Consider the following 12385-nt stretch of genomic DNA (forward strand, 5'->3'; position numbering starts at 1 on the left):
ATGCCTAGTCTAAGCAAAATAGATAAGTTGCTGATCGTAATTGATGATGAGAATGACGTCATAGTGGAATAGCAGATAATGCATGAGTGGTGAATTTCCTCATTTAGTCTTACTTTGAGGCAGCAAATAAATCCTTTATAAGTGTTGCATTACTTTTATGGTGTGTGTGTGTGTGTGTGACAGAGAGAGAGAGGCTTCAATCCTTAAATCATGTAATATTAAGAAAAAACAAATGAATTCACTTAGAAGATTTGGGGCTGGATCTATATTTTTTCATCATTTTAACATTTGGGGGTTAAAATTTCCAGACCGTTGGAGACGACATCCATCCAGAACAGAGTAGATCCTGGAGATTCTGGATAAATTATCTGCAAGTGCATTTTTTTCCCAATAGATTGAGTTTATTATCAACATTCAGTTTGCTGATTAAAAAATTTTTCAGTATATCAATATTGAACTCGAGTTGGAAGAGGCGAGTCTGGTCTCAAAATGGAGGGCCATGATCCAAAGGAACCAGAGAAGTTGAGAAAACTGTTTATTGGTGGTCTGAGCTTTGAAACTACAGATGATAGTTTAAGAGAACATTTTGAGAAATGGGGCACACTCACAGATTGTGTGGTAATGAGAGACCCCCAAACAAAACGTTCCAGGGGCTTTGGTTTTGTGACTTATTCTTGTGTTGAAGAGGTGGATGCAGCAATGTGTGCTTGACCACACAAGGTTGATGGGCGTGTAGTGGAACCAAAGAGAGCTGTTTCTAGAGAGGATTCTGTAAAGCCTGGTGCCCATCTGACAGTGAAGAAAATTTTTGTTGGTGGTATTAAAGAAGATACAGAAGAATATAATTTGAGAGACTTCTTTGAAAAGTATGGCAAGATTGAAACCATAGAAGTTATGGAAGACAGGCAGAGTGGGAAAAAGAGAGGATTTGCTTTTGTAACTTTTGATGAGCATGATACAGTTGATAAAATTGTTGTTCAGAAATACCACACTATTAATGGGCATAATTGTGAAGTGAAAAAGGCCCTTTCTAAACAAGAGATGCAGTCTGCTGGATCACAGAGAGGTCGTGGAGGTGGATCTGGCAATTTTATGGGTCGCGGAGGAAACTTTGGAGGTGGTGGAGGAGCTATGGTGGTGGAGGTGGTGGCAGCAGAGGTAGTTATGGAGGAGGTGCTGGTGGATATAATGGATTTGGAGGTGATGGTGGCAACTATGGCGGTGGTCCTGGTTATAGTAGTAGAGGGGGCTATGGTGGTGGTGGACCAGGATATGGAAACCAAGGTGGTGGATATGGTGGAGATGGTGGAAGATACGATGGTTACAATGAAGGAGGAAATTTTGGTGGTGGTAACTATGGTGGTGGTGGGAACTATAATGATTTTGGAAATTATAGTGGACAACAGCAATCAAATTATGGACCCATGAACGGGGACAGTTCTGGTGGAAGAAGCTCGGGCAGTCCCTATGGTGGTGGTTATGGATCTGGTGGTGGAAGTGGTGGATATGGTAGCAGAAGGTTCGAAAAACAGCAGAAAAGGGCTACAGTTCTTAGTAGGGGAGAGAGAGAGGAGTTGTCAGGAAAACTGCAGCTTACTTTGAGACAGTCCTCCCAAATGCATTAGAGGAACTGTAAAAATCTGCCGCAGAAGGAACGATGATCCATAGTCAGAAAAGTTATTGCAGCTTAAACAGGAAACCCTTCTTGTTCAGGACTGTCGTAGCCACAGTTTGCAAAAAGTGCAGTTATTGATTAATGCAATGTAGTGTCAATTAGATGTACATTCCTGAGGTCTTTTGTCTGTTGTAGCCTTGTCTTTTTCTTTTTCTTTTCATTACATCAAGTATATTGCCCTGTAAATTGTGGTAGTGGTACCAGGAATGAAAAATTGAGGAATTTTTAACTTTTCAAAAAAAAAATTTTTCAGTATATCTGCATAAATGAAATTGGTCCATCATGTGTATTAGAGGAAGCTCCGTTTGTTATCAGGATTATGTTAGCCTGAAGAATGGACTGATAAACTTTCTATAAGGCTTATTACAGGCTTTAACCTGTAAAATTGATCTCATCGTAAACAGCTTTGAGAGTATATAGATAGTTGACTATTTTTCTTCTCTGGTTTCTTCAGATACTCTTCATCATCTTGGATTTGTTTTAATAATTTATATATGTTAAAGAAAATAATCAAAACTGTGCAGATTTATAAATCTTTAAAATTGTACACAATATTATATATTTTAAAACTCCCTACATATGCAGTTTTATCACCCTTCTCATTTATGGTACACCGTAAGACTGACTTTTTGATGCCAAGTGTTCTCGAAAATGTCCTAAGGAAGATCATTGCTGGAACAATGTTATTTTTGAGACTTTTGTTCCTTATAAGGAAATAGACATCAATTAAGGAGGGAATTTTTTTTTTGGAGGTGGAAATGGGTAGTATGGTCAAGCAACTATATGTATATTTCCCTGGGGAACACGGCATTAAGAAGAGAAAATAATCCCAACTATTAACAATTTCATCTGTGCAGTGGTTTTTATTCTGCAACATTGTCTTTTCTATTTTTGTACATGTTTTCTAGAAAAGGTAAACATGTAGTAGAAATAAATGTGATGTTAATTGCTATGGCAGTGTGTCTGTACACATTACTTTTTTTCTCCTGTCTACCCACCTTCCATTGGCAATCACCCAACTGGTTAGGTAAATGAGGGTGGATGGATAATAAATGTTTCTTCACAATTACTTCCTTAGCTCTCAAAAGGGATTCTGAAGCATTCCATTATAAGTGCTGCTTACAGACATGCTGAAATGACCACTTTTTGCTCTGGAGTGATATTCTTTGCTTAGTAAAGAACAAGAGATCACAATAGCTTTCTTTCCTGAGCAGAAGCAGGGCAAACTGTTGATTCCTTTTTGTTTTTTTCCTGCAAAGAAAGGACCTTGCTTATGTCACCCAATTTCCCCTTTCAGGAAGGGGAAGTAATTTTTAGTAAGTCAAGGTATGTAGTAGCCATAAGGTCTTCTGTTTAGGATTAAGGTTCAGTGAAGTCATTTGGCATTCATTTATTTTTGGAGTTTTGATCCGAAAGCTGCTTCATTGCAGAATTTTAGTCTGAATTATGTTCTAAAGATTGATGATCTCTCTATGGGACTTCACTGTAACTATTCCATTAGGACATCAGATTTAGCCAAGTATTTGTGTGTTAATTTTGTTGGATTAACTTATGTGCGTAGACATACAAACACACACACACACACACACACACACACTGAAGCCTCATTGTTCCCTTAAATTTTAATTTTTATTTGATATCTTTTCATAATCTATTGAGGAAAGTTACGATGGGAATGCAGTACTGTGAGTTTGCACTGACAATAAAGGTTGATTTATGACAGCCTCTTAGAAGCAACTACTTTAAAATATTTTATAGTGGGAAAAAAACCCACAAATGCAGTTGTTGTTTTGTATACTTTTTTCTCTGTTGACCTGAATAGGATTAAATAACCTCTAGGGTGATTTGCCCATTCAGCAAAGTGGCACAGGCCAAAAAGTAAGGAGATTAAAGTAGGATGAGGGAGAAACAAGGCATACATGACAAAGGAAAACCCAAGATTAGAAAGACTCAGTGAAGAAATTTTACTCAAAGAAATAAAGAGGTTTTTTCTTCCTTCACCATCCCCAAAGCAATATAGCAGGAAATCTTACTTTGATTATCCATCAACAAGCAAGAGTGGAATTAATAAGTTGACCAGCAAATTGATACATTCCACTGTGCACGCAAAAGTCAGACCCTTATAAGTAAGCAGTTGCATGATATACTTTTTAAGTATATAAGCGTATATGTTACAGGTTCTTCATGGGAAAGCAGACCAGCTCAGCCTAGCCTGAATGCCACCTAGTGTTCTCTTGTATGTATAGGATACAAGTGGAGCCAATGGTTGATTAATTGAAAATGACAATTAAGGTAGGGAATTACATAAATTGATATAAATTTTCATGAGCATTTGATTTTTAACTTAAAGCATATACTGACTGGAGACTGCTATCATCTTTCTTGCATCAACAACATATAATGCTTGTCTCCTGTTTCCAATTCAAATTTCCATAAAGTAGAACAAGAGCTTAGCAAACTGAGTATGGAATCCTACTCGATTTTTATATTTTTTGTAACAATTTTTCTTTTCTAACATTTTGAGATTTACCTTTCCAAAGCTTTCAGTGTTTTCCCAAAACATTTATCTGTTTTCATAGAAACACCCTTTTTGTACTCATATTTCATAACATTTAATTAAATATTAAATTACATAATCACAAATTGGCATAAAAGCAGTGAGAATGAACATAACTTGGTAAAACAGAATGTGAAGACATACTGCTATTGGAGTAGTCTGTTTGATTTAGCTTGCCTGTGGGCAGCTGCATGTTTTAAACAGGAAATGTAGAGCTAGCCCTTACATAGTGGAGATAGCCCATTTGGGGAGTTTCTGCTCTGTTTGATTTGGCTGATGCCTGTATTCTTCTTTAGGGATAATTAGCTATGATAGGCCTTTATGGCTAAGACTTTAAACAATAATACTTGGTGAAGTGAGTTGTTAAGGAGCTAAATATACACATTAGTATGAGAAGAGAGCAACAAGCAATCTGATTTCAGAACTGGTGCACTTAACCATCATGCTATCTACTGCTTCCCCTTGTGGGAAGTATTAGCACGCCACTCTATGTCCATAATATAGCAAGTAGATAAGAAATGGTGCATAGGAAATAATATAATTATGCCGACCCTTTTCTATATTAAACATTATTCTCAAAAAACAGAGCATATACCTCAGATATCTCTAGAAGAGTTACCAAAACTGATCTTCTATTAGGTTAACAGTATGCCACTAAATGAGTAAGAACAGGAATTATGCAAGCCATTTATGTAGATGAAATTCAAATAGAATTATAAATAACAAAACTGAAAAAGACATTTGGTTGATAATTATTATTTGGGATGCATATTTTGCTTGTTTTAAATTAGTTTTCAGGGTCTTCCTCCTTTAGGGGTAGCTTAGCTCAGTCTTTAGCCTGATTCAGTTCAAGAGAAGAAAGGGTAACTACTTTTTACCCATAAGAGGCAGTGCAGCTTACTCTCTGGAGTCAAGCTAACAAGTATGACCTGTCCGTACATTTTAATTTCACTTAGTAGCTGTGTGACCTCGGGCAAGTTACCTTACCTCTCTTGTCTCAGTTACCTCATTATAAAATAGGGATTAGTATCTATTACACAGAATTTCTTTTATTTATTTATTTATTTTATTATACTTTAAGTTCTGGGATACATGTGCAGAATGTGCAGGTTTGTTACATAGGTATATACATGTCATGGTGGTTTGCTGCACCCATCAACCCATCTCTACATTAGGTATTTCTCCTAATGCTATCCCTCCCCTAGCCCCCCATCCCTCGACAGGCCCCGGTGTATGATGTTCCCCTCCCTGTGTCTATGTGTTCTCATTGTTCAACTCCCACTTATGAGTGAGAACATGCGGTATTTGGTTTTCTGTTCTTGTATTACACAGAATTTCAATGAGAATTAAATGGATTCATGTGAAGTTCTTACAACAGTGCCTGGTGTATAGTAAATGCTCAGTAAATGATAGTCATCATCATCCTTATCAACCTTGAAAAAGGGAAATAGTGATATTATTGTTGAAAATATAGCCAGAAACATGAATCTGAAGTACGTAGTATTGGAGATTAGGTAGAGAATAAACAAGAAGTAGAACCAGAGAAGGCATACGTGAAAAATTAATGTGTGGTCCAGAATAGATGTCATAGTTCTGGGCGTTACCTCTTGTTCATTAAAAGATAAATAGTGGGTCAGGGTGGAAATAAAAAAATAAGCTGGAGGAAGGAAATAATAAAAATGACATAGAAATACAGTAGGATAAATTCGAGAGTGGACTTTCTGAAAAATCCCAATAATATATGAGTACCTACAGCAAATCTAATTGGAAAAGAAAAAGAATGGGAGAAATCGTTTAAAAAGTTAAAAAGAGGATCAGGAAGAGATCCTAAATAGTGTGAGAGACTGCTATACAGAGTTGTGCGGTAAGATATTTGGAAATCTTGATGAAATCTAAAATTTCCTAGCAGATATAAAAATCAGCTAGAGAAATAGAAGACTGTGATTATGTCATTCTTCTGCTTGAAATTCCCCTAAATAGCTTCCCATTGTTCTCAAGATAAAGATAGATACTTTCAACTTGTCTTCCAGTCCTCCCTGATCTGACCTGTTTCTTGCCATCCAGGCCTTGCATTCTTTTCCCCTGGGCTCCTGCACTCTGGCCATATTGATCTTCTTTCTGTTCATCTAATACTGTTCTCTTTTGCACCAGGACCTTTGCACGTCCTGTTTGTTTTGTGTGTTTTGAACACTTAATTTCTATTAATCCTTAGATTTCTACTCAAGTTTCATGTCATGGGGAAACTGAACCTTACTCTTCACAGACTAGGTTTGGGTCCCTGTGCCATCTGCTCTCATAGCTCCTTATACTTTGTTTTCATACTTAACACTGTTAACAATTATTTCTGTGTATTTATGTCTCTTTCTCCCCAAGTATATCATAATTTCTTTGATGGTAGAATTGATGGCTGTTTTGCTTATTCTTGCCTAGCACAGAGAGAGGTACTCAGTATTTTCTGATTAAATAAGGACTTGCATAGTCAAATAACCTTTTCCGTTTTTTCTTTTCTCTCTCTCTTTTTTTTTTTTTTTTTTTTTGGAGATGGAGTCTTGCACTGTCGCCCAGGCTGGAGTGCAGTGGCACGATCTCGGCTCATTGCAAGCTCTGCCTCCCGGGTTCACGCCATTCTCCTGCCTCAGCCTCCCGAGTAGCTGCGACTACAGGCGCCTGCCACCACGCCCGGCTAATTTTTTTTTTTTTTTTTTTTTGTATTTTTAGTAGAGACAGGATTTCACCATGTTAACCAGGATGTTCTTGATCTCCTGACCTCGTGATCCGCCCAACTCAGCCTCCCAAAGTGCTGGGATTACAGGCGTGAGCCACCACGCCCAGCCCCATTTTTTCTTTAATAGTGAGATTTAGAAACCCATCCTCTCTCTCTCTCTCCCTCTCAAACATAAAAAACAACCTAAGTGGTTTCACAGACACATTCTTGTAAGCTTTCTAGGAAATAATTTTCTATATCCACTGTTTTGTAACATACCCATATACATATGGAAAGCTATCCAGTTCATTTTATTTCAATCTCAAATTTGATAAAGTACCAAAAAGTAGTAATACAGACCTAGTTCAGTCATGAATATGGATGGGAAAAGTCAATATAAAATTCTAGCAAAGCAGATTCAGCAGGATATTAAAAGAACATTTCATAACATAAGTTATACATTGAATTTAAAAAGTAGGTGAATATTAGATTAAAAATGAAAAACCACATGGTGATCTTAATGCCACAAAAGAGTTTGATAAAACTCAATATTCATTCTTTATAAAGTATTTAATGGTTTGGATGAAGACTTCTTCAGTTAAAGAAAAACAAAGAAGAATTTCTATCCAAACCAATATCCCAGTATCTTGCTATATAATGAAATGATAGAGTCATTTCTGTGAAAATAGGATAAAATAAAGAGGCTTGCGGATACAGCCTTTTTTTTTTTTCCAAGTTCTAGACAATGCAATAAAACATAACAGAAATTAGAAGCAGGGCTTTTGGAAAAAAGGAGATACAGCTCCCATTTATTTGCAGGCAGATTGGTTATACCTAGAAACCAAAGAGAAAATTAAAAACTTTTGGAATTAGTAAGAATAGGTATGAATTAATATGAGAGTTGGGTTGGATACACATGTTTTTGAGCTGATTCATGCAAAGGCTTTCCAAGCTCCTTTGTGTTTTACTAGGTTGTGTTTGCTTAAAGTTGGCTCGCTAGTATGCAGTCATGAGTCAGGGGAAGAGAAGGAGCCTGACTGGCTCCTATATTGTTCTGAGTCATATTTCTTTTTTTCAATGGAATTAAACCAACATGGTTGTTGAAAGAGATCAAAATTTGGCAGGTTTTCATTTGCTTGATATTTGTAAACAGACTTTTCTTTCAGGAAAGGAATTTGGAGGAGGGCAGAGCCATCATTATCTCTTTTTTACAAATCTACAATTTCCCATTTGACCCTTACAATTAATCTGAAAGTCAATTTGCGTTTGAGATTATACGACAGTAACAGGTTGATAAGCAGACATTTCTATGTCTTATTCGGTAAGAAATACTGAATTAAGTTGGAGAATGGAGGTCATGTGCTGCCCCGTACATTTCTCATCTTGTCCTCAGCAAGGACTATATGGTAATTTTCATAGATTTTGTCAATTAAATGACCGATATTTGAGTACCTTTTAAGTGCTAGTTCCTGTTCTTGGTGGTAGGATTGCAGTGGTGAAGAAGATATTTTCTGTTCTTAAGAGGATTACATTGCAGAGGGGATAGATAGATAATAAGCTGTGTATAAATAAGATAAATTTAATTATAAATAAGATAATACTGATAAATATAGAGAAGATAAAATAGGTATTGACCAATTATGAATGGCATACTGTATGGCAAGAGCTTTTTAGATGGAGTCAAAGAAGTCTTTGCTGAAAAGGTGACATTTGAATTGAGTCATGAAGGATGAGGAAGAGGAAGCCATGAGGGCACCTGTTCTAAGAGCATTTCCCAGCATAAAGAACTATGTGGTGACAATAAATTCAGGGACAGAAAGGAGGCCAATGTGGCTGAAGAACAGTGAACTAAGTGGGAGAGTAAGAAGAGGTAATGCTGGAGAAGTTGCCAAAAACCAGGTCACTTAGGAACTTGTGGGCCATAAGAAGGAGTTTGGATTTTTGGAAATGTGATGGAAAACCTTTAGATTGTTTGTTTGTTTGTTTTTCAAAGTGAGATGTTTATGATCTGTGTGGAAAACAGACAAGAAGAAAACAAAAGTGGAAGTAGAAAGACCAGGTAGGACATCGTTGCTTGTGCTGGTGGCTTGGGTCCAGGTGGGTGCAATGGAGATTCAGGGCAGCAAGTAGAATTTGACTGATGGATTGGAGTGGTATGAAAGAAAGAGTCAAGGATGGCCCTAATTTTTTGATCTGAATAATAAAGTGTATAATGAATGCTGTTTGCTGAAATGGGCAACTCTTGAGATTGGAAGTGAAGCTATGAGTTGAGAGCATTTTCTCTGTTTTGGCTGTGTTAACTCTCAGTATCCCCCGGAAGTCATTATTATCATTTGCCATCTGAATCCATTATACCCTGTTTACTTTCAATTTTTATGGTTTTTACTTTTATATTTTTTTGGAGATAGTATCTCACTCTGTTGCCCAGACTGGAATGCAGTGGCATGATCATAGCTCACTGCAGCCTTGAACTCTTGGGCTCAAGTAATCCTTCCACCCCAGGCTCCCAGGTAGCAGCTAGGACTACAGGAGTGTGCCACTGCACCCAGCTAGTTTTAAATTTTTTTATTGTTTTGTGGATACGAGGTCTTACTATGTTGCCTAGGCTGGAATGCAGTGGCACAATTATAGCTCACTGCAGCCTTGAACTCCTGGGCTCAAGTGAACTTCCTGCCTTGGCCTCCCAAAGTGCAGATATTACAGGTGTGAGCCACTTTGCCTGTTCATTTTCTAAGTTATTTTATAAATAATTAACATAAATAAACATACAGGAATAATGAAAAACAACCTTATTAGAAACTTTAATAAGAATTTAACCATAGCAAACCCAATTTTTTTATCCTGTAAGTTCCTGGTTTTGAAGACACATACATATTCAAAATGAGAAAAAGTCCTTTGAATATAATCATCAATTGCTATATACAAACCTGTAACATATACATTATATAAATACTGATTTCCAGATTTAAAATGAATCTCTTAATATGTTCTGGGTTTATCATTACTTCTGGTTTTTGCATTTTATTGTCAAAAGGCAGCATTTTTGAAAACTTTGATGGCTAAGATTTTGTTGAAGAAAGGATAAACACTTTCAATTGAAAAGTATTTTTGTTTTTTAGATTTATCAACTAATGAGAATGATCGATTTAATGAAATTTGTTATTTCTACATCAGTTATTTTTTCTCCACACTTTTTATATAGATACTTATCATCAGCATTTGTCTACCTATGAACTTCATCAAGTAAATTTAGCTTCATAAACATCATAAAAAGATCAATGAATACTACCACATATTCTTTTAACTAAATGGGATGGTCTAGGATCTTGTAACATATTGCACAATGAAGTTTCCTGTTGAATGACTGTCTGGCTAAAAGTACCATAGTTCCTTCTTGTCCTTAAAAATCATATTGTACATTCATTCCTTCTTAAGTTTCAGAAAATTTATCTAGGATATCATCATCTGAAGATTCATAACCTGAGATTTCACTACTACCTGCCTCTTTACATTCACCATCTAATAACTGTGAAATATCTTTCTTTGTCAGTTTTCTTCTCTTTGCCATTATGGGTAGAAAATGAAATATTCTGAATTTTCAACCGTGTTTACTGAAACCCTCAAAAATACAAAGATGGGATTTCCAGCCTTCTTTTCAAAAGATGAGACAATACCACCAACCAAAAAAAGCCTGGGACCTGATGGATTCACAGCCAGATTCTACCAGATGTACAAACAAGAGCTGGCACCATTCCTACAGAAACTATTCCAAAAAACTGAAGAGAAAGGACTCCTCCACAACTTATTCTATGAGGCCAGCATCATCTTGATACCAAAACCTGGCAGAGACACAACAGAGAAAGAAAACTTCAGGCCAGTATCCTTGATGAACATTGATGTACAAATCCTCAACAGAATACTTGCAAACTGAATCCAACAGCACATAAAAAAGGTAATCCACCATGATCAAGTAGGCTTCATCCCTGGGATGCAAGATTGGTTCAACATACACAAATCAGTAATTGTGATTCATCACATAAACAGAACTAAAGACCAAAAACTACATGATTATCTCAATAGATGCAGAAAAGACTTTTAATAAAATTCAACATCCCTTAATGTAAAAAACTCTCAATAAACTAGGTATTGAAGGAACATACCTCAAAATAATAAGAGCCATCTATGACAAACCCACAGCCAACATTGAACTGAATGGGCAAAAGCTGGAAACATTACCCTTGAAAACCGGCATGAGACAAGGATGTCCTGTCTTACCACTTCAATTCAACATAGTACTGGAAGTCCTTACCAGAGCAGTCATGCAAGAGAAAGAAAGAAAGGGCACCCAGACAGGAAGAGAGGAAGTCTTCTCTGTTTGCAGATGACATGATTGTATATCTAGAAAACCCAATAGTCTCAGCTGGGCACGGTGGCTCATGCCTGTAATTCCAGCACTTTGGGAGGCCGAGGTGGGTGGATCATGAAGTCAGGAGATCAAGACCATCCTGGCTAACACGGTGAAACCCCATCTCTACTAAAAATACAAAAAATTAGCCGGGCGTGGTGGTGGGCGCCTATAGTCCCAGCTACTTGGGAGGCTGAGGCAGGAGAATGGCATGAATCCAGGAGGCAGAGCTTGCAGCGAACTGAGATTGTGCCACTGCACTCCAGCCTGGGTGACAGAGCGAGACTCCATCTCAAAGAAAAAAAAAAAAAGAAAACCCCATAGGCTCAGCTTGAAAACTCCTCCAGCTGATACACAGCTTCAGCAAAGTTGCAGGATACAAAGTCAATGTACAAAAATTTACTAGCATTCCTATACACCAACAACAGCCAAACTGAGAGCTAAATCAGAAAGGCAATCGAATTCCCAGTTGCCACAAAAAGAATACAATACCTGGGAATACAGCTAGCCAGGGAGGTGAAAGATCTCTACAATGAAAATTACAAAACACTCCTCAAATAAATCAGAGAAGACATAAACAAATGGAAAAGCATTCCATGCTCATGGATAGGAAGAACCCATATCATTAAAATGGCTATATTGCCTAAAGCAATGTACAGATTCAATGCTATTTCTATCAAACTACCAACAGCATTATTCACAGAACTAGAAAAAACTAGTTTAAAACCCTTACAGAACCAAAAAAGAGCCTGAATAGCCAAGGGAATCCTAAGCAAAAAGAACAAGTGCCAGAGGCATCATGTTACCCAACTTCCAACTATACTACAAGGTTACAGTCACCAAAACAGCATGGTACAGGTACAAAAACAGGCACATAGACCAATGGAACAGAAGAGAGAGCCTAGAAATCAGGCCACACATCTGATCATCAACAATGCTGACAAAAACAAGCAATGGGGAAAAGACTCCCTATTCAATAAATGGTGCTGGGATAACTGGCTAGCCATATGCAGAAGATTGAAGCTGGATCCCTTCCTTGCACCA

At 37.1% G+C, this 12385-nt stretch overlaps 1 pseudogene; it reads left to right on the plus strand.

Annotated features, from left to right (window-relative positions):
- Positions 1-12385, plus strand: part of LOC134810532 (heterogeneous nuclear ribonucleoprotein A3-like) — a 51666-nt pseudogene continuing 39281 nt past the window's right edge.

Source organism: Pan troglodytes, chromosome 1 (genome assembly GCF_028858775.2).
Source record: "Pan troglodytes isolate AG18354 chromosome 1, NHGRI_mPanTro3-v2.0_pri, whole genome shotgun sequence".
Lineage (NCBI taxonomy): Eukaryota > Metazoa > Chordata > Mammalia > Primates > Hominidae > Pan > Pan troglodytes.